The sequence below is a fragment of the Pongo pygmaeus genome, chromosome 7, assembly GCF_028885625.2.
Source record: "Pongo pygmaeus isolate AG05252 chromosome 7, NHGRI_mPonPyg2-v2.0_pri, whole genome shotgun sequence".
Lineage (NCBI taxonomy): Eukaryota > Metazoa > Chordata > Mammalia > Primates > Hominidae > Pongo > Pongo pygmaeus.
In genome coordinates, this window is record NC_072380.2 from 11453149 (window position 1) to 11476097 (window position 22949).

Genomic DNA, 22949 nt, shown 5'->3' on the forward strand with positions numbered 1-22949 from the left:
AGAAGATGAAGACCATCCTGGCTAACACGGTGAAACCCTGTCTCTACTAAAAATACAAAAAAAATTAGCCAGGTGTGGTGGTGGGCACCTGTAGTCCCAGCTACTTGGGAGGCTGAGGCAGGAGAATGGCATGAACCTGGGAGTTGGAGCTTGCAGTGAACCGAGATTGTGCCACTGCACTCCAGCCTGGGGGACAGGGCAAGACTCCATCTCAAAAAAAAAAAAAAAAGTAATAATAATACCTAACTTTTGTTTATTGCATTACTACTTCCAAAATACTTTACATTTCTAAGTGAGGCTCCACAATGAACAACCCTGTGAGACAGGCAGGAAAATGTAATAATAATTTCCTTATTTTTTATTCAACAAACAACAAGTGCTTACTGTGGATGTGCTCAGCACAATTCTAGCTACCGAGAGACAAACACGAACAAAATGTGGTCCTTGCTGTCATCAGATTGGGAAACCATAGTTCAGATAAATAGAGTGACACCTGCTCAAAGCCAAGCAGACCTTCTGACTCTTTTCCTAGTGCTTTTCCTGCTACAGGGTGCTAGGAGCAGGAGCCTTTCATTAGAAAATCTCAGGGTTAGGCTGACAAAGTGTGAGGTGTGCCAAGGGAACCTGTGCAGGACATAGTGAGTGCTTCTCTAGGGTGCACAGACCCCAGGTGGCTTTCCCCTTGTTTTAGCTTCCTGTGGCTATTGTTAAAAAAACAAAACAAAACAAAACAAAAAAAACCCACAAACTTGACAGTTTCAAACAACAAAAATTTGGTCTTTCCCAGCTCTGGAGGCCAGAAGTCTGAAATCAGTATCACTGGGCTCAAATCAAGGTTTCAGCAGAAACCTTCAGCAGGGTTGCATTTCCCCCGGAGGCTCTCAGAGAGAATCTGTCCTCTGCCTCTTCTGGCTTCTGGTGGCTGCTGGCATTCCTTGGGTTGTGGCCACATGGCTCCAATCTTTCAAGCCAACATTGTAGAAACTTTTCCTCTTCCATCTTCACATCACCGTGTGTGTGTGTAAAATTTCCCTCTGCTCTCTCTTATAAAGATACTTCTGATGGTATGTAGGGCCCACCTGGATAATCAAAAGCTCTTTTTCCAAATAAGATAACATTTACAAGTGAAAGGGATAATTTGTGACTATTATTAAGCTTACCAAACTCCTGCAAACCAAAGCACACTTTGAGAGGCGGTCATAAATGTTTATCTTTTCATCGCCAAAGGTGCTCCATGCAGAGGCCAGAACACGGGCTCTAGAAAAGAGCATGAAAAATCCAGTCCAACACAAGCCCAGAGAGGGAAGGTCCTTTCACAGGTTACTTGTGCCAAGTTAATGGTCACAGAAGGATCTGGCCTCCTGCTTTCCAGTTTTCCAGTCTTGTGCTGTTTTGCAAAGAAGTTGAGACAGGCCAGGGAACCCTCTTGGGGGCCTGCTGGGCACCCCCCAAGCATGGAAATAAAGAGAAATTTTGAGTTCCTTCAAAGGAAACTCCAGGCTCCAAGCCAGCTTTGAAAAGTAAAGGAGCAACTGATAAGCAAGAAGGCAATAATAGCCTAAAACAATAGCCAAAGAAGTTACAGCCACAGAACGTTGGTTCCTTTATAGAAACTGAAGATAATATCTTTTTTTTTTTTTTGACTGAGTCTCACTCTGCTGCCCAGGCTGGAGTGCAGTGGCGCCATCTCAACTCACTGCAACCTCCACCTCCCGGGTTCAAGCGATTCTCCTGGCTCAGCCTGCCGAGTAGCTGGGATTACAGGTGCCTGCCTCTACGCCCGGTTAATTTTTTTTTTTTTAGTAGAGGCAGGGTTTCACCACGTTAGTCAGGCTGGTTTTGAACTCCTGACCTCAGGTGATCTGCCTGCCTTGGCCTCCCAAAGTGCTGGGATTACAGGCGTGAGCCACCGTGCCCAGCCAATAACATCTTAATATATGTCCCTGAGTTGTTTCTTAGAAACAACTTAGAAACCCAGACCTCTACCAAATGGACCCACTGGTGCACAGACCTCGGATGAGGCGGAACGAAGGACTGAAGTCTGACTGTGATTCTTTATTCTAAATTTCTTCCTGAGGGGCCTGGAGGGAGTCACACCCACAGGTCAGAATTTAACGTTCCTTTCTGCTAACCCCAAGTTTTTAGACAAAGCTTCCCTTACTTAATCAACTGCAAATCAGAGAATCTCTGAATCCACCATCCACCTGTGGCCTCACTTTGAGATGTCCCACCTTTATAAGTCAAACCACTGTGTAGGCTTCATGTATTGATTTATGACTTTGCCTGTTACTTCTGCCTCCCCACCTTTAATGGAAGCCATTGAGGATTTTGGGTCGTAAGCAGTAGCTGCCTGATTCTCCTTGCTTAGTGACCTGCAATAAATGCCTCACCTTTTCTCACTGCAAATCCTGATGTCAATGTTTGGCCTTGCTGCACCAGGTGGGCAGACCCAAGTTTGGTTCAATAACAAAGTTTTCCACTGAGATCAGGAATATGCACTCTTTACATATATGAGCCCCTCCCCTCTGCACTCACTCGCCTCCTGGGACTCTCTCCAAAGGCCACTACTAGGGTGCTGATGTGAGGGCAGAGGGGATGGAGGGCGGGCAGAGGAGGTGAGCAGGAGGTCACAGCCTGCTTGGGGACTGAAAGAGGGCAGAGAGTGGACACTGTCCCTCTGGCATAGGGAAGATCCTTGGTCTGGTCCAAGGATGGTCCAGAGACCACTGCCAACTATTCCTTCCCCCTCCATCTCTAAGCAGTTCTGCAACAGACCTTCCCAAGGGAGCTGGTTCACAGCCTCCCCACAGAATCCCAGGCTGCCAAGGCTGATAAGAGCCCAGAGTAAAGGCATTGCCATGTCTCATTAGAGCCAAGCTGCAAGGTAAGGGCTCTGGGAATGCAGAGGTCAGGAAGCCTTTGAAGTGCAAATTCAGAACTGCTGAAGGGCCTTGGTTCTTTAAAGGGAGATTCCTTTTAGTGACTGGTTAGATGAAAACTCTGAAGTTTCATGTCATATAGCATAAAAGCCAAATACTAGCAAGGAGCTTGCCTGAAAGGACAAATACATCTGGAAGAAGGCCATCCTCTTTCTTAAACTAGCCCCCACTGCCTGCACGGCTGCTAGCAGCCTAGCGATTCTCTGCCCTGCAAGCTGAGCCTCCATTCTCAATGGAGGACAATGAGTTCTCCATCATTCCTGATAGCCAACCAGTTGGCAAATCTTAGAGACTCACTCTCTGCAATTCAGTTCACATCAGTCCTTTCCTTGTACCACTGCCCTGTTTATGCTCCTCATTTACTACTCCTCATCTTTATTTTAATTACAAAAATAGCACATGCTTGTTTCAGAAGGGGCCAAGAGCCAAGGGACGCAGGGAGTGAAGTTCTAGAAGCTGGAAAAGACACGAAAGCAAGTTCTCCCCTGGAGCCATCTTGACTTTGGACCAGTGAGACTGGTTTTGGACTTCTTACCCTAGAACTGTAGGAGAATAAATGTATGCTGTCTTAAGTCACCACCTTTGTGGTAATTTGTTACAGCAGCCACAGAAACTAATACAAGTTGTTTCCAACTTTTCAGAATTATAAATATTTTATTATCCTCTAAATCTTGATAGGAACCCATGACTCCAATCTCCCATGGCTTCGGTCTGTCCTAAGCAGCCACTCCTCTGCTCCAGGGCCTGTAATGATTCCCCTACTGCTGGAAAGTGAAATCCAAACTCTTTAGCTCGAAGACCCTCCGCGACCAGCTCCAATCCACTTTTCTAGCCTTAAAATCAGCTATTTGTGGCCGGGCGCAGTGGCTCACGCCTGTAATCCCAGCACTTTGGGAGGCCGAGGTGGGTGGATCACGAGGTCAGGAGATCGAGACCATCCTGGCTAACATGGTGAAACCCTGCCTCTACTAAAAATACAACAAAAATTAGCCAGGTGTGGTGGCGGGCATCTGTAGTCCCAGCTACTGGGGAGGCTGGGGAAGGAGAACGGTGTGAACCCGGGAGGCAGAGCTTGCAGTGAGCTGAGATCGCGCCACTGCACTCCAGCCTGGGCGACAGAGCAAGACTCTGTCTCAAAAAAAAATAAAATAAATCAGCTATTTGTTCTATGACCACTCCACTCTCAACATGCACTTTGTACATTCATTGCTGTCTGACAAGATTTTCTATCTATGAAATGGCTTCCTTAGCCCTTTGCCCTTCTCTGCAGATGGCTTGAAGCTCCAGCTCAAATGAGATCTCTTCCTATTAAGGTCCCTCTTTGTCCTCCACCCACACCCAACAGGATGTTATTTTTGCCTTCACTGAACATGCATAACACTTTGCATTTCTTTCCTGGCAAATACCAATTCTATCTTGTGTTTGAGTTATACATTTACATATTATGTGCCTAGCACTTAAACAATTTGCTGAATTATTTGTTCATTAAATATTTGCTGAATTGAATTGAAATGTGAACTATGCTATGTAGAGAAGAAGGCCTACTTCCTCCTTGTGTTCTAGTTTGATATGGTAAGATGGAATCACCATTGATTTAACAATTTATTTTTATTTTTTTTTTGAGACAGAGTCTCGCTCTATCACCTAAGCTGGAGTGCAGTGGCGTGATCACGGCTCACTGCAAGCTCCGCTTCCTGGGTTCACGCCATTCTCCTGCCTCAGCCTCCCGAGTAGCTGGAATTACAGGCACCCGCCACCACGCCTGGCTAATTTTTTGTACTTTTAGTAGAGATGGGGTTTCACCGTGTTAGCCAGGATGGTCTCGATCTCCTGACCTCGTAATCTGCCCACCTCGGCCTCCCAAAGTGCTGGGATTACAGGTATGAGCCACCGCACCCGGCCCAACAATTTTTTTTTTATTTTAATTATTCTGAGTGTATAATAGTTATATAAACATAATTGATTTTAACAACAAAAGATGGTCATTAGAAATGTCCAAGTAAAGTAGGCTTAAATTATGCTTCTAGTTTTTCAAACCTAATCCTTCATTTATTGTGCCTTTATTGATGCAAGAATAAATGTGATGGCAATTCATGAGAAAAGAACTGGAGAATATGAGCTGACTGCAAAGTCAATAGTGATTTCCCACTGTGATTCTGTTTTTGAAAACGCTAATACCATCTCAGGCTGCATTTACAAGAGTGCAAGTCCAGAACAAAGAGGACATTGTCTCATGGTTCTTTCAGATACATCTTCTGTGGGAGATCTGATCAATGTGGTCACTGTGTTTTTTAGACCTGGTAGAGCCTCAGAATAACCTGTGAAGCTGTTAAAAAAAATACAGACTTCTGGCTGGGCACAGTGGCTCATGCCTGTAATCCCAGCACTTTGGGAGGCCGAGACGGGTGGATCACCTGAGGTCGGGAGTTCGAGACCAGCCTGACCAACATGGAGAAACCCCATCTCTACTAAAAATACAAAATTAGCCGGGCATGGTGGTGCATGCCTGTAATCCCAGCTACTTGGAAGGCTGAGGCAGGAGAATCACTTGAACCCGGGAGGTGGAGGTTGTGGTGAGCTGAGATTGCGCCACTGCACTCCAGCCTGGGCAACAAGAGCAAAACTCCGTCTCAAAAAAAAAAAAAAAAAAAAAACAGACTTCTGCATTTCACCTCCAAGAAATTCTGAATTCGTAGATTGGGAGAAAGCCTAGGAATTTGTATTTTAACCAGCACAAATTATTGGAGGCTCACTGGTCTAAACAAAAACTCAGGTTGTTTTCAATGATGGAACTCTATTATTCAGAATATTGTGTCCAGTTTCTGGTTCCAGAGTCTCAAGCTCCCTGATTATTGCCTCTGCTGGGTCTCATCATAATCAATCCCAAGTGTTGGTCTTTGATTCTATTGGGAAACAAACGGAGCAACAAATCAATTGGCTAGCAGGGTAGGTCTGGGGTTTCAACTACCTGGTTATTTTTTGGTTAGTCACTGTCTTAGTTCATTTGTGTTGCTATAAAGGAATACCAGAGACTGGGTAATTTATAAAGAAAAGAGGTTTATGTGGCTTACTGTTCTGCAGGCTGTACAAGAAGCATGGTATCAGCATCTGCTTCTGGTGATGCCTCAGGCTGCTTCCACTCACGTTGGAAGGAAAAAGGGAGCCTGCATGTGCAGAGATCACACGGAGAAAGAGGAAGCAAGAGAGAACGTTGAGTGGAGACACGAGGCTCTTTTTAACAATCAGCTCTACAGGGGACTAGTTGGGCAAGAACTTACTCACTCCCCTCTACCCCTGTCTCCTCAGGGGCATTAATCCATTCATGAGGGACCCACCCCTGTGACTGTAACACCTCCCATTAGGCCCCACCTCTAACACTGAGGATCGTATTTCAACATGAGGTTTGGGAGACACACATCCAAACTATAGCAGTCACTTAATGCACTAAGCCTCAATTCCTCCATCAGGAATGTGGGCTGTAATTCACAAGCTCCAGCCACGTGATTGATTTCACAGAGATGAATGAAACAGGCCTAGACTATTATCACAGCAGAGGAGCCACCAAAGACAAAAATAACTCAGTGTTACCAGTGGTCCTGTGTGTGTGGTGGTGATAAGATCCTCAAGTGACCGTGGCGCGGGTAGAACTGGTACCTTGTCTGAGTTGATCCTATATTCTAGAAGGAGATCTGAATGATTCAAGGAAATTATATTGCCCATAACCCTTCCTTCACCCCAGAGGCAGAGCCATTCCCACTGCCTGGGGTGGAAGCAGTGGAAGTGGTGGGGAGAGCCAAGGCCATGGGTCACAAGGCTCTGCCCCTCTCACACTGTCCATCCTAATTTCAGAGATTTACCGCTGCCACCTACATTAATAAAGCCATTGGAAGAGCCCAGTCCAGACAGATGACCAAGAGGAAGGAATCATTTCTCAGCCTTAACGCTGTTTGTTTATCTTGTGCCCACTGCCATTAACCTCTGAGAGTGAAAGCAGGCTGCTCCATTTCATTTTCTAATCACCCAGTTTATGGCATCGTTAAAATTAATAGAGCACTCATCTCAGCACATAACGAGCAGACCGTGTTGAGGAGGCAGTGTTCCTGGAAAAATACTGGCAGAGGCCCCGAGTGTATGTTCACTGTCAGCGTGGTACAGCCTGGGCCCAGGTCCCACGCAGGTGCTGAGAACAGCTGGGAACCTTAGCTAAGACAATTGTACTGTTAAAATGGGCACTATGAGTTCTCAGCCCCATTGTTCCTTGGTAGAAGGCACTGCTGAGCTGAAGCAGTACTTGGAGTCAGAGAGGAGAAAGTAAGACAATTTGCACATTGATTTCTTTTGGGTTAAAGAGGAAGTGGAGGGTTTCTGTTTGGGATGATGGAAAAGTTCTGGAAATGGATGGTGGTGACGGTTGCCCAACATTGTTCAATATACTTAACACCACTAAACTGTATACTTAAAAAAGCTTAAAAGTTTTCTGGGTATGTTTTATGTTATATGTGTTTTATCACAATTTTTTTCAAAAAAGAAAGTGGGTCAGCTCATTCATAGACAAGTCCAGCCATAAGGTTGAAGGTAGCTAAACACTTGCCGCTATGTTCCTTCTTGATTTTAAATGTCACACTGAACACATAACCCTCTGTCCTCTTGGTAGAGTTGACTTATCTTGGGAACAGTGACAAAAGCTGCCTCTTGTTGTAGGGACCATACATGTGCTTTTGCTGATTCTAATTATTGGGCATTTGAGAGCAAAGGGGGCTTCTCCAAACACTTCAGTAATTTTCAGAAAGGTTTGAATCCTGGCTGGGTGCGGTGGCTCATGCCTGTAATCCCAAAACTTTGGGAGGCTGAGGCAGGCAGATCATCTGAGGTCAGGAGTTTGAGACCAGCCTGGCCAACATGGTGAAACCCCATCTCTAATAAAAATACAAAAATTAGCCAGGTGTGATGGTGTGCGTCTGTAATCCCAGGTACTCGGGAGGCTGAGGCATGAGAATTGCTTGAACCTGGGAGGCAGAGGTTGCAGTGGGCCGAGATGGTGCCACTGCACTCCAGCCTGAGCGACAGCGACAGACTCTACCTTAAATGAGAGAGACAGAGAGATCCAGAAAGGCTTGAACCCTTTTTAAGACAGGAGTAATACAGCATAGTTGCAGGACAATAGAAAATTCCAGGCAACAGTTTTACATGACTAGCAAAAGGAAACTATTAAAATAGCTGCAGAAGCTAGGAACAGCTAAGACCCTGAAAAACCAGGGTGTGCACCAAGCTGGCTAAGACTGACTGGACTAAACGTTGTGCTGGACTTGAGCCAGGTTTCACCTAGGACCTCACTGTCTGCTCATTAACATCCTAAATCACACATTCACCAGTGCCGTAACAGTTTCAGGAACAACCATGTTTGGTGTAAAAATGGGCAGCACCACAGTTCTGAGAAATCTCCACCTTTTTCTAGGAATTTTCATGAATCTTCTACCCCATGGTTAAAGAAACCTATGAAGGCAACAGCCCCAAATCCCCTTGATGGATCTCTCTCTTGAGTACACCTGCATTCCCTTTTTATGAGTGTGTGCTTTTCTGTTTGCAATAAATCTCTGTACTTTCACTAATATTTCCCAATTCATCTTTGAATTCATTCTTACAATGGTGTCAAGATCCTGGACACTGGTTGGGGTTGAGGTTCCACCAGCATTTGGGGACCTCCTCCAGCCTACTAGTGTCACTTTTATCCTCTGAAAGATAGATAAAAAAGCATTTATCCCTGGCGTAGACCATCCTATTTTTCCTATGGAAATAATAAACAATTTATCCTAGTTAGTGTAGATAATATATTGTTTGTACGCCAACTCGCCATTTGTCTTTGTCTTCCAGAACTGGATACTTCAATAGAGTGCTGGACTAGGTAAGGACTTTTGAATTTCTGGCCCAGATTCACATCCCTCTGTTAAATTAAGTTTAGCCTAAAGCTGCCTCCTTACATATTTTAACTTCAGCCTAAAGGTTTCTCCATACATTGTGAACTATTACCTAACTGGACGTGTGAATAGACTGTAACCTACTCTTTTGCCAGTCACCAAGTTTTGGCCAATCAAAGATAGCCAGCTATTCAAACCATGTTCAAATAAGGCAAACGCTGAGCTCTAACCAATCCAGCTGTTTCTGTACCTCACTTCCATCTTCTGCACATCACTTTCCTTTTTCTCTCCATGCATCCTCTGCAACCACAGCACAGAGTCTCTCTGAACCTATTGAGGTTCAGGGGACTGCCCAATTCATGCATTGATTTGCCCAACTAAAACTCTGTTAAATGTAATTTGTCTAAAGTTTTTCTTTTATCACCTCTGCCATATTTAGACCTCTGAATGTCTTCACCATCCAGAGACAAATACAACGTCAAGACTGAAAGAGGCCTGAAGTGTCCACTTCTCTGAAACCTCAGGCAATGCCTATCAAATGGTCACAGTCTTTGGTCAGACACCTCTGGCCTGGCTTTCTCTTTGAAAAACGTCACACCCTGTAACTATTACTCATCTTATATCCTCAGAGAGCCTGCCGACATAAGTAAGAACTCAGACATAAGTTAGGTTTCAGACACCAGTAGATTTTTTAAGTATCTTCCACCAATCTCTATATATTGGCTTTAGATTGGGTTATTTTAATCTTCCAGGAAGACGTTTGTAGGTTCAGAAATTTCAGATCAATTCACATTTTCTACTTGCAGTTTCTAGCTGGAAATCACGTATGGAAGCTGAGTCACCTCCGTTTCTCCTGGAGCCTGAGCTGGCTGTCACCGAGACCTTGCTCATTATGCAGACTCATTCACATGCATACCCAAAGCAGCACTTGATGATCGTGGAAGATTTCCATCCTCACAGGCCATGAAATGCGTCTGCACTGGAATACTTGTTGTTTATCACCTACGCTAAGGATTTACAACGGCCTATGTGTTGTATTTCTAGTGACTGTATTCGGAATCAAAAACTCCTGCCCTGAAGCAAGGACAACTTCTTTATTCACATGGAGAATGATAGCAGGTAAAGGGCAAAAATTTAACAACAACAAAAAATCCCTCTTTTTCTATGTGCAGAATAAAAATCTTATTAAAATAAGACCTTTCAAGTGCTTCCTTTCACTGTTCATTTGGGAAGGTATTTCACAGATGGTATGAACACCCTGAAATGTTGCGCGGTCTGAAATCTTTTATCTGCAGCTTTAGAAGAACAAAGGGTAAAACATATGGAAAGGAGAAACCAGCAGTAGACAGCACAGCTAAGGACAGGGACAGGAATGCAAATTATGATTCCTGTCTCAAAATATTTCTGGTTGGTTTCTACCCACCGAGGGCGATCTCTGGGTGCAGGGTAGAGATTGCATATGGGGTGATTAAGGGCACTGTGATTTCTTGACACCAGCACAGAACTGCGAGCTTTGCAAGTCCTTGCCCTTTATCAAAGGCACACTTTCTTTCTTTCTGAGACACAGTCTCGCTCTGTCGCCCAGGCTGGAGTGCAGTGTCGTGATCTCAGCTCACTGCAAGCTTCGCCTCCCGGGTTCACGCCATTCTCCTGCCTCAGCCTCCCGAGTAGCTGGGACTACAGGCACCCGCCACCATGCCTGGCTAAGTTTCTTTTGTATTTTTAGTAGAGACGGGGTTTCACCGTGTTAGCCAGGATGGTCTCAATCTCCTGACCTCGTGATCCACCCGCCTTGGCCTCCCAAAGTGCTGGGATTACAGGTGTGAGCCACCGCGCCTGGCCCAAAGACGCACTTTTAAAAGAAATTAGAAAGGTGGATTTTCATTTTTGCAAAGTCATCGTTGGGATAGGTAGAATTGTGTTTCCCCAAAATTTGAATGTTAAATTCCTAACCTCTAGTACTTCACAATGCAACCTTATTTGGAAAAAGGTCATTGTAAATGTAATTGATAGATAATACTGGAATAGGGTAGGCCCATAATCCAGTATCAATGGTGCCCTTATAAAAAAAGGGGAATTTGGATACAGAGGCAGAGAGAGGACCATGTGAAGACACAGGAAGATGCCATCTACAAGGAACACCAAAGATTCCCAGAAAGCCACCAGAAGTAAGGAGAGAGGCATGAAACTGATCTTCCCTCACAGCCCTCGGAAGGAACCAGCCTTCTTGACAACTTGATCTTGGACTTCTACCCTCTTGAACTGTGAGAAAATACATTTCTGTTGTATAAACTACCCAGCTTGTGGTTTTTTGTAATGGTAGCCCTAGAAAACTAACACAGTGGTCAAACTGAAAGCATTTATTTCAGGGTATTGTTTTTGCAAAGTCATAGAGGCTGCAATACCTAAAAGTACCATTTTATTTTCAAAGCATTATGACTAGAAATATTTCTTACTATCTTAATTTCTATTCTATTGCTCATACACACTCCTCATGCACACATGTGGATTTGTATATAATTCATAGAGTCTTTCTCTATTCCTGATTCCTTATGTTTGGAATTCCTATTCTTGGTGCTTAAAAACATTTCCAAAGACTTCCTTTCTTAGATTCCTTCCTTCCTTCCTTGCTTCCTTCCTTCTGCCTTCCTGCCTGCCTTCCTTCTTTTCTTTCTACTTTCTTTTTCTTTCTTGACTTTATTGCTTATTGCAGCTGAAAATGTTCTCTCACAAAGATGCACAGAACCAGATGGAACAAGAACCTCTTTAGATGCTCATTTTCATTCCACTCCATCGATTGTGTAAAGGTTTTTGTTTAAATTATGCTGGTAATTTTTATTTTCTCTGATGTCAAGAAGTTTCTCCTCCTAACTGATCACAAGGTGCAGTAGCTCTCCCTTATCCATGGGAGATACTTTCCAAGACCTCCAGTGGTTGCCTGAAACCTCGGATAGTACCAAACCCTATATAGACTATGTTTTTCCCTGTACATATATATCTATGATAAAATCTATCAGTTATGCACAGTAAGAGAATAACAATAATTAATAATAGAACATTTATAACAATATGGTATACTAAAAGTTATATGAATGTGGTCCTCTTTTTCTCAAAACATCTTACTGTACTGTACTGTGGGTAACTAGAACCACAGGAAGTAAAACCACAGATGGTGGGGGGACTACTGTATTTCATTTTGGTATTTTTAACAAATAGGTTAAAAACTCATTAAAACTTTTTTTGGAAGAATTTTTAACAGATGTTTTTCTGAGACAGAGTCTTGCTCTGTCGCCCAGGCTGGAGTGCAGTGGTGTGATCTCGGCTCACTGCAAGCTCCGCCTTCCGGGTTCACGCCATTCTCCTGCCTCAGCCTCCCAAGTCGCTGGGACTACAGGTGCCCGCCACCACGCCCGGCTAAATTTTGTATTTTTAGTAGAGACGGGGTTTCACCATGTTAGCCAGGATGGTCTCGATCTCCTGACCTCGCGATCCACATGCCTCGGCCTCCCAAAGTGCTGGGATAAGAGGTGTGAGCCACCGCGCCCGGCCCGTTAACAGATTTTTGATAGTTTCTTTAAGTGTAATAATATGAGAGTTTTTATATGTGACACACAGAATTTTTAAAGTAAAAAAAAAAAGTCACATAAACTTGAAAATGTTTCCAAATATTCACTTTCAAATTATTCTTTTCATAGCATGCATTTCTTCAAAAAGCATCTTCTCACAGATTGGCCATCTTCTTTTAAAATTTGATAGATCATCTCTGATTTTTAAAATAACTCATGATGTGGGCAGACACAGCCCACTTGGCAAGTAGAATAAATGCCAGGTCTTCCTTTTTCTTGATGTTCTCTTATGCTTGCATTATTATTATCTTCAATGGACTACTCAGGTTGTTTGGACATTTTCTGGGTCAGAGTTTTCTGCAGTGATGACACAGGCAATTCCTTGAAGAAATTGTTTTAAGCCACTTGTTCATTTTGTGAGGATTAGTTTAATCTAGATGACAAAACCTGTAAGTGCATTTAACCGGGAGCATGTCCAGTGCAATATTGTTCAATAACCTGATAGCCTGATAGCTCATGGCTAAGTAAGGGGCTGCCATCATTATTCTCTTTTTTTTTTTTTTTTTTTTTTTTTTTTTGAGACAGGGTCTTGCTCTGTCACTCAGGCTGAAGTGCAGTGGCACAATCTTGGCTCACTGCAACCTCTGCTTCCCAGGCTCAAGTGAGCCTCTCACTTCAGCTTCCCTAGGAGCTGGGACTACAGGCACATGCCACCACACCCAGCTAATTTCTGTGTTTTTGTAGAGATGGTGTTTTGCCACGTTGCGCAGGTCTTGAACTCCTGGGCTCAAGCAATCCACCTGTCTAGTCCTCCCAAAGCTCTAGAATCACAGGTGTGAGCCACTGTGCCCAGCCCATTAACATTCTTGATCAAATAATCTCCACTCTTAAGATCCTGGGAACACTACATGGGTCCCATGATGATGTTTGGGACCTACAGACTAAATGAGACTGCCAATTTAATACATCTATTAATATTAGTCAAGTTAAACGTCTTATTTTTTGATAAAACTAAATGTAAGTGGAAGTTTTAGCGTTTTCTCCAGCACTCCAACGGAGCAGCGCTGGACATTCTGTTTGGGAGACCACTGATCTAGATCAAGGGCAGTTGGAAGAGCTGTGAAATTCTTTAATACTTAAAAAATTATTTAATTTAAAAAATTGACAGATAACATGATGTTTTGAAATATGTCTACATTGTGGAATGCATAATTAACATATGCATTACTTCGCATAAATCCTTTGATACTTTTTATTAGATTCTGCCATATTGCTTACTATAGCTTTGGGAAACACAGAGGCGATATGGATGGATCACCATTGTACAGTCAAAGAAACTCACAGTAAGGCACCCTGGTCACTTCCAAGATTGTGGATTACTGGGGCCATCTCTGTTTTATTACCTCTAATCACTAAGTGAGTCTTCGCCCCATTTTCTTAAGGCTGTGTTGTTCTTTTAGACTGGCTCCAGTGGGGCTTCCAAAGATAAGCCAGAATATCCAACAGCAAACAAGCTGCCAAGTTGGCCAGAGTGATTTGTTAGGATTTCTTTTTTGGCCAATTAAAAAATAGCTGTCAAAAGCACTACTTTGCAGGACTCATTAAGGTAGTGTTCAAATTTTCTCTAATGGTTCTTTGACCATGATTAAGCAAAACAAATAACACAAAACAAAAATCTTCCTATTTCCCAGAGTCCTGGGTTTATCACAAATGCTATTAAGGTTACAACGAGTTTTGTTCTTTGATAAAAGAAGAACCACGTTTGGAAATTATCATTACCCTTTATTTTTCAACACACACACACACACACACACACACTCCTACACTGGTTTGTTTCTGAGTGATGTGTAAGGGAATTAAAAAAATCATTTGGTAAATACATGTGCTAGTATAAATGGGTAGAAGTTATTAGTTTTAAACACTTCATATAATATAGAGTGCAAGTAACAAGGCTCCCAGCTGAAATGATTAAAAAGTGATATTGTAGAAGAAGGTGTGGTCCCAGGCTCTTCCAGCACCAGTGTTATGTGCTGAGATTGTTCTAAATCTGCCTATTCTCAGGTTCCTCCTCCAGGACACTGATATAGCAATAAAACGGATTTTTCAGATGATTCTTACGAACACTGGAATTTGAGCACCATTGGCCTAGGCTGTGTGTCAATAGAGATAAAGGTATCAACTCAAGCGTGTACACATTGCAGTCTGCTGTACTGGAAATGACTTATTTATTCTAGGTTCATTCACAGCTTCTGTTTATGGCATAATACCTTCTGAGAGTAGGCCAGTATGACAACAATGCCTCTGTTTCCTCCAGATTCTTGGCTGTCACTATCCTGACCTACCACCTGTGTCACATCCCATTAGGTTCTGTGGATGAGGCATGGTGCTTGGCACAGACTGACACATGTTGGGGCAAACTTGGCAGAGCAGCCTGAGCCAAAGCAAAAAACAGAAATGAACCAAGATGCAACCTCTGTGGAAAACCCTATTGAAAAAAAGCAACTCTGTGGAGTGTCCTCTCAGCTGCAAATTGAGACAGAATTGTGGGGCAAGCTTGGCCACTGATGCAGGTGATGGGCCCGGGGTTGGGATGAACAATGGGGACAGTGATTGTTGGTTCAAAACCAGTTTCTTTGACATGCATTTCCCAGCGTGTGTTCTATAGAACACCAATCTTACCCGATGTTTCAGGACTAAAGGGTTTCATGGTTAAAACCCTTTCTTGGATACTCGCAAGTCTTTTTTTTTTAACTTTCTATTTTGAAATAATTATAGACTCAAAGGAAGTTGCAAAATAGTCTTGTGTATCCTTTGTCCAGCTTCCCCCAGAGGGACATTTTATGTAGCTGTTGTACAGTGTCAACCAGGAAACTGATATGATACAGTGTCATTAACTACAGGCCTTATTCCTTTTTCAACATTTTTTACATGCATTCAGGTGTGTGTATATGTGTATAGTTTGCTGCACTTTTATGCTGTGTGTAGATTTGTGTAACCACATCATCACAAAGTGGCTCCCTTGTACTATCCCTTTGTATTCATCCGCTCTTTCCATCCCTGTCCCCTGGCAACTCTAATCTGCTCTAATCTTTACAGTTTTGTCATTCCAAGAACATTGTATATATGGACTTATATATGGACTCACACAAGTATGTAAAATTCTGAGATGGGCTTTTTCTACTAAGCACAATGCCCTTTAAGATGGGTCCAGGTTGTTGAATGCATCAATAGTTTGTTCCTTTATGTTGCTGAGTAGTGTTCCCTGGAGTGACTCTACCATGGTTAGTTTAATCATTCATCATTGAAGGACACTGGGATTGTTCCCAGTTTGGGGTGATTATAAGTAAAGATACAAACATTCAGGTACAAGTTTTTATATGGACATACGTTTTCATTTTTCCAGGATAAATGTCCAAGAATATAATTGCTTGGTTGAATGGTAGTTGCACATTAGCTTGATAAGAAACAGCCAATGCACTGTTTCAAATTCCCACCAGGGACGCATGAGAAATTCGGTTTCTCTTCTTCTTCTCCAGCATTGTTGCTGTTTTGTAGTTGTTCTAACAGGTGTGTCGGGGTATCTCATTGTAATTGTAGTTTGCATTTTCCTAATAGTTAATGACTATAAATATCTTTGCATATTCTTATTTCATCTGTATCTCCTCTTTGGTGAAATGTCCGCTCATGTTTTTGCCCATTTTATAACTGGATTTGGGGGTTGTTTTAATTGTTGAGTTTTGAAGGTTATTTATAGATTCTAGATCCTAGTCCTTTTTCAGTTTCATGTATATCCTCCCAGGGGGTAGGTTGTCTTTTATTTGCTTAACCACGTTTTCCACAGCACAAAAGTTTTTCATTTTGATGAACTCTAATTTACTTTATTTTTATGGACTGCATTTTGGTGTCATGTCTAATAATCCTTCACCTACCCCTTGGTCCTGAAGATTTTCTCTTATGATTTCTTCTAAAAGTTTTATAGTTTTACATTTAAATCTGTTTAAATACAATATATAGTCCCAGTTTTACATTTAAATCCATGATCCATCTTAGATCACTTTGAGTTAATTTCTACATAAGCTATGAGACTTAGGTCAAGATTTATTCTCAATGCTTTTTCATATATTAAGGGCTGATTAACATTCCAAAGTCAAAGAAATGTATTTTTAAGTTTAACCCATTTCTGAAACTTGGCCACCTATTCATGCAGCCAGTATTTATAGGGTAATTTCTGTATACAAGGTACAGGGTTGGATATTGAGAAAACGGGCAGAACCTCTGTTCTCTATGAACTGGTTTATTTTTATTCATTTCCATACATATACTATTTGTTTACACAACACCCTTGGAACTGTGTTTTGTGGAAATGTTACTGAAATACCAAGGATTTGGTCTAGATTCTGTAGCTTGCTACACAGAAAGCCAGAGACTGACAGCCAATGACTGAGACTATGAGTATTGCCAAGGAAGAAGGCTTTAATTGGGTGCTGCAGCTGAGGAGATAAGAGTTCAGTCTCAAATCCATCTCCCTGACCAACTAAAGCTAAGGATTTATATAGCAGGGAAGAAAACAGGAACTAGGAAGGGGCAAGGAAGCGATCGTGATGAATGAGGGGTCAGGCATCTCATTGTCTGGATGTGGCGATCTGGTGAGTTTCAGTTCTTTGATACTTTTTTGGGGGAGGTTGAAGGTCATTTCCTGAGGAAGGAACTCATATAAAACAAATGTAGTTTCAAGTTTTAAGATCAGAAAGGTCAATCTCTATGTTTATCCAAAAAACTACCTATGGGAGGATTGAGTTGGTTTCAGAAATTCTTTAGGAAATTCTGCTCAAGGCAGCAGACACACAGAGAGACTGTCAGGTATCAGTGGAAGCAAAGAGAGATGCAAAATCAGAATGGTACACAGGCAAGAGTTAGGATCTGTTAGAAATCTGGAGTCAAAAGCCAGGAAGGCAGACAGAGGAAGAGGGCTTGGGAACTGGAGGGAGAGTGCCAGGGATCAGACATGTCTGATGGGCTTTGATGGTCAGTGCCCAGTCCAGTTTTTAAAGATCTGAGGGCCTTTTTCTTTCCTTTTTATTTGCTGGGCAATGCAATGTTAGTGTCTGGCAGGAACCAGCTAGGTTTATATACACACATACATGTTAAAAAAAATACTTTTTAATGCAAGGAGGCTTCCTTGTCCATACTAGTTTGGAAGCAAAAACATACCATCACAGCAATACTCACAATACATGTCTCTGGCATTTCCAGCTGCCCCACAACCTGTGAAATGATGATGCAGGTGCCTATGTGTTGCCTGTGCTCCATGCCTCTTCCCAATGACCTGAGGAATGACCTCTTTACTCTTTCCTATTCCAGCTCACAGTGGCCACACCCAGGACTTCCAACGTGAATGCTTTTGTCACGGATGCTGCTGCTGTTTCTGGTTCTTACTCTGCTTACACCAAGGAGACTGATGTCCCTGCCATAACCCCACTTCCGATGCAGACAGCATTTCCAATGCATTGCAGCTTTCAGGATTTTCTCACTGTGTTTTTGCCTCTCCTTTTCTTTAAGACACGAGCATTTGTCTACGGGGATGGCCTGAAGTGCAGTCTCCATTACCCAGAGTCATCTCACTCTCTAACCTTGACTCGTGATCTGAGAACAAGTGCTCCCCTGCTTGTCTTCCTGAGGGGCATCTGTCCCTCTTGCAAACCGATTTCCTTTGGGCTCTGTCATTTAGAAATGCCCTTATTTATCTGAATTATAGTTCCAGTTCAGAACATTTACAAAGGAACAGATTGTTCCCAATTTAAAAGCAGGTAAATTCTAAAAGTTGGCAAGCCAGTCATTTAGAATTTGAGCGTCATATTCCATAGGTATGAAATTATACATAATGAAAAAGTTCCCAGGGCAGCCCACAAAAAGCCTACTTATCCAAAATAAAGCTAACCTGAGGTAATACAGCTGTATGGCCTAGCCACATTCAGCAATGTGTTTCCATTAGAATGCATGTCTTATATCAACTGGGAAGCCAAGAAGGCAGTTCAGAATTGAACTGAAATCTATCCTGTTGTTGGGATTTTATAGCCAGATATCAGTAAACCAGGACCCAACAAGTGGAGAAATCTTGGATTTAGATTCTCATGAAATTGTTTATCAAATCCTGGGATCTTCCAAAAGACTGCATAAAATTATAATTTAATTCTGCAGAAGTAGAACCTCAATTGGATATCATCCACCAAAGCACTGCAATGTCTATCTTTTTGGGATCATGTCAAAGATCCTAAATCCATGCTTACTTTGGCAGAAAGTATTAGTATTTAGTTCATTAGTAATTAGCCCATTGGAATGATACGGAGAAGATTAGCATGGCCCTGCACAACGATGCCATGCAAATTTGTGAAGCTTTCCGTATTTTTATTGCATTTACTCAATCATATGTGGGAGCTAAAAGAAGGTGATCTTATGGAGGTAGAGAGTAGAATGTTTACTAGCAGTTAAGAAGGACATGAAGCTGGGGGAATGAAGAAAGGTTGGTTAGGGGTACAAACATATAGTTAGAAAAAATAAGTTCTAATGTTAGATGGTAGAATAGGGCGACTGCATTACACATTTTGAAAATAGCTAGAAGATAGGGCTTGAAGTGTTCCCAGCACCTGGAAATAAATACTCAAGCTGGATACCCTGATACCCTGTCTTGATCATAACACATTCCATGCATGTAACAAAACATCACATATACACCATGAATACGTGAAAATATTATGTATCAATTAGAAAAAGATACTAAATCAAGAAGGAATGCAGGCACTGCTGTTGGAGGTGGCCCTGGCATCTGGTGATGAGTAGTGGACAGAGAGACGCAGGTGGGACATAAGAGAGGCAGCAAACTGTAGGTACCTGATTCAGGAAGCCGTTTTGATCCATTGTGAATGTAATTAAGTTGTGTTTTCTGTTCCTAAAGGATAGCTGTCTCTTTGCCATTTGCCTACTCCCCATTTTTCTGTACTAAGGTTTCCTTATCTTACACTGAACAGGCGAACAGGCTATTAAATAATACAATGAAGAAAACATGAAAGATTGTCTTTAAAAGTGATCAAACGGCAAAGAGGATTCCTGACCAAAGGGAAAGAGGAATGGAGTGACACCTGCTATGTGCCAGTCACTGTGCTGTGTCTTTTTTTCTTTTCTTTTTTTTTTTTTTTTTGAGACGGAGTCTCGCTCTGTCGCCCAGGCTGGAGTGCGGTGGCGCGATCTCGGCTCACTGCAAGCTCCGCCTCCCGGGTTCACGCCATTCTCCTGCCTCAGCCTCCCGAGTAGCTGGGACTACAGGCGCCCGCCACCACGCCTAGCTAATTTTATGTATTTTTAGTAGAGATGGGGTTTCACCCTGTTAGCCAGGATGATCTCGATCTCCTGACCTCGTGATCCGCCTGCCTCGGCCTCCCAAAGTGCTGGGATTACAGGCGTGATCCACCGTGCCCGGACTGTGCTGTGTCTTTTCAACTGCCTTTCTTTATCCATTCTCATTAAACACACACACACACACACACACACACACACACACACACACACACGAAATGGATATTGTTATCCCTACTTGACAGAAATGGAAGCCCGGTGGGTTACAGTAGACTGAGAGCCTTTAGTCAGTAAGTAAGGGCCATTGCAGGGATTGAAACACAACTTCTGACTTCAGAGCGACAGTTTTCCCGCTGCTCCGCAGCACCTTCTACCACTGAAATAGAACATTTCCATGTCACCCCCTCTAGAAACAAACACATTTTACTCAATTGTTTTTCAACCAGGAAATAAAAATATTCAAAAAGCAAAGATGACCCCATTTCCTCAACTATATTTAATACAGGCAAAGTGATAAGAGAACACAGTAGATTTGGCATTAGCTAGACGAGGCTGGTCATACTGAATGAGAAGGGCACAGTTTGTTGACAGCCCCGATAGACAGTGGGTTCTGTGAAATGGACCCCAAGCCAGTTAACACTGATGGGGAAGAAGCCCACCTGCTCGTGAGACTTCGCGTGGGGCCCGGCTCAGTGCCTTAAAGAAGGGATCATTATGTATACAATTTGATAGTAGAAAGAAAGAAAAAAGCCCTGTGCTGTAGAAAAAGTGTTTAAGCTTTTTAGATTACAAAACGGGAGCTATAACATCCACTGTGGTGGCACAAAAATTAAATCTAGCCACCAAATCATATCAAAGCCAAAATACAGAATAGAGGTGTGCTTCTCGTGAGAAGATCCACACGCACAAAATCTAATCGCGTTCCAGCTCAGCCTCACCAATACCAGCTCCAGCGATCCTGTTTCTGGTGCTGCATGACTGGCTCCCCCTAGTGGGAAGCAGGGACATTTCAGCATCCATGCTCAGCTGATTCAGAACAATAGAAATGTCTCAGGGTTTCCATTTTTTTAAATGCTGCTTTAGTTGGACAGTGAGCAAAAACTGGAGCCAAAACCAGTGGATTTTCATGGCATGCAGGTAACAGTGGGACTTTTCACCCTCCCCTCGTGTTTATGCTCAGGAAATCCTAATAGGACACACCCTGTAAGTGCAGGGATGTCTGAACAATCCCGTTCCTGCCTATGCACACATCAGTCTCTCTCAATCCCTTACCTCCAATGGGAACCAACAACAAAATGTATCCTAGGTTGTCGCAAACACCGTATGTGGTGCGCATAATCGGAAGGGCCCTTTCTTTTTTTTAATTTTTATTTATTTATTTAATTTTTTTGAGACGGAGTCTTGCTCTGTCGCCCAGGCTGGAGTGCAGTGGCGCGATCTCGGCTCACTGCCAGCTCTGCCTCCCGGGTTCACTCCATTCTCCTGCCTCAGCCTCCCGAGTAGCTGGGACTACAGGCGCCCGCCACCACGCCCGGCTAATTTTTGTATTTTTAGTAGAGACGAGGTTTCACCATTTTAGCCAGGATGGTCTCGATCTCCTGACCTCGTTATCTGCCCGCCCCGGCCTCCCAAAATGCTGGGATTACAGGCGTGAGCCACTGCGCCCGGCCTTGGAAGGGCCCTTCTAATGCTGCTGACACCTGACTTAGGTAGAACCCTGGGGTTTGCATCTACTTTGCTTTCTGCTTTACTGATAGCCTTTGTGTGCACTCAAAGGGCTGCTGACAAGATCTGTGCAGTGACATTTTTATGTGCCCTTTAATCTTATTTTACTAACAGGTCAACAACCTTAACCAAGAGTAAGAAAGCCACTTGCTCCAAATCACAGTAGAAGGTTGAGCATATGACTATTACCAAGAGGAAGTGGAGACACAAATGACGCCATCTTGGAGGCTAATTTGCTGTTTTCACTTCTGATTAGCCCTTGTCTCGGGATTGCCTTCTGATTATTACTTAATTTACTATCCCTAGTGTAAGAACATGTCAACCTTGATTTGTTGCACAAATTATAGGCTTCGATGCATGCAGCATTCTTGCCTCTTCTGGAGGGTAGTCCTTCATTGTCTTGCACAGGGCACACATACCCTTTCCCTATGCTATATAAGCCCTGGTTCTGGGGGTAACAGGTGCAGAGATCTACCTGTATTGCTGCCGCTAAAGACCATGCTTCCATCTGTAAGTTCCCCCAGTAAAACATCCTTTATCAATAAACTGGAGTTGTCTGCCTTGTTCTTTGGTTTCTTGGCTCTTTTGGCCTTTGGGGGCTACTTTGCATATATGATCCTTTCACGGAGTGGGCATGTTCCCGTGATATCCAGCTGGCTGCCGCCACTGCCATAGAGCAACTCTCAGAGAGAACTCGGCCACCTCTCCCTTCAAGTGCTGAAAAGAGCAAGAAGTACAGGCTACTCCATAGGCCCAGTGCCCAGGGCCCTGCTGGAGCTATCCAATTCTCACTGTTAGCCTGGGCACCCTCCAGGACACCAAACATTCTGTACTTAGGCAGCCCTCAAGAAGAGGCAGTAGAAGAATTAAGCACACTTTCCAGGTTAAAAACTCCTTGTGTTGCAGATCTCAGGACAGGCTGAAGCTCTTCTGGGGAGCATTTATCCCCATTAATGCAATGTCATCAGGGTGGGAGGTGTAACCTACAAACAAAGTCATCACACAGTGATACGACACAGTATCCAGCTGCCAGAGAAAGAAAATTGATTGTGTTGCATGGATTTGTGCAATGTAAATATTTCTTGAAAGAAATAATGAATGATGACATCACTAGTTTTTAGGCACTGATTTTTGAGAATTTGTATATGTAGAAGTTGAGTGTCCTGAAATTAATACATTATGGATGGGGAAGGAGTCAACTCGCTTAAGGAAACATAATAGCTGCAGGGAGCTGGAGACAGAGTAGGATGAGGCAAGAAGAAAGGCCTGGGGCAGGGCCAGGACTGTGAGACCCACACTTGGTGCTTTTTTTTTTTTTTTGAGATGGGGTCTTGCTCTGTTGCCAGGCTGGAGTGCAGTGCCGTGATCTCGGCTCACTGCAACCTCAGCCTCCTCAGTAGCTAGGACTACAGGCATGCGCCACTACGCCCAGCTAATTTTTCTGTTTTTAGTAG

General features: G+C 43.1%; 1 long non-coding RNA gene and 1 pseudogene across 1 annotated transcript; both read left to right on the forward strand.

Moving 5' to 3' along the window:
• Positions 1-14603: 14603 nt before the first annotated feature.
• On the forward strand, positions 14604-18371 carry LOC134740097 (uncharacterized). Its single transcript, XR_010127333.1, has 4 exons — positions 14604-14990; positions 15517-15569; positions 16815-17066; positions 17782-18371. It is a non-coding gene; the product is annotated as an uncharacterized LOC134740097 (long non-coding RNA).
• Positions 18372-18726: 355 nt separating this feature from the next.
• On the forward strand, positions 18727-18827 carry LOC129043258 (U6 spliceosomal RNA; annotated as a pseudogene).
• Positions 18828-22949: the final 4122 nt, after the last annotated feature.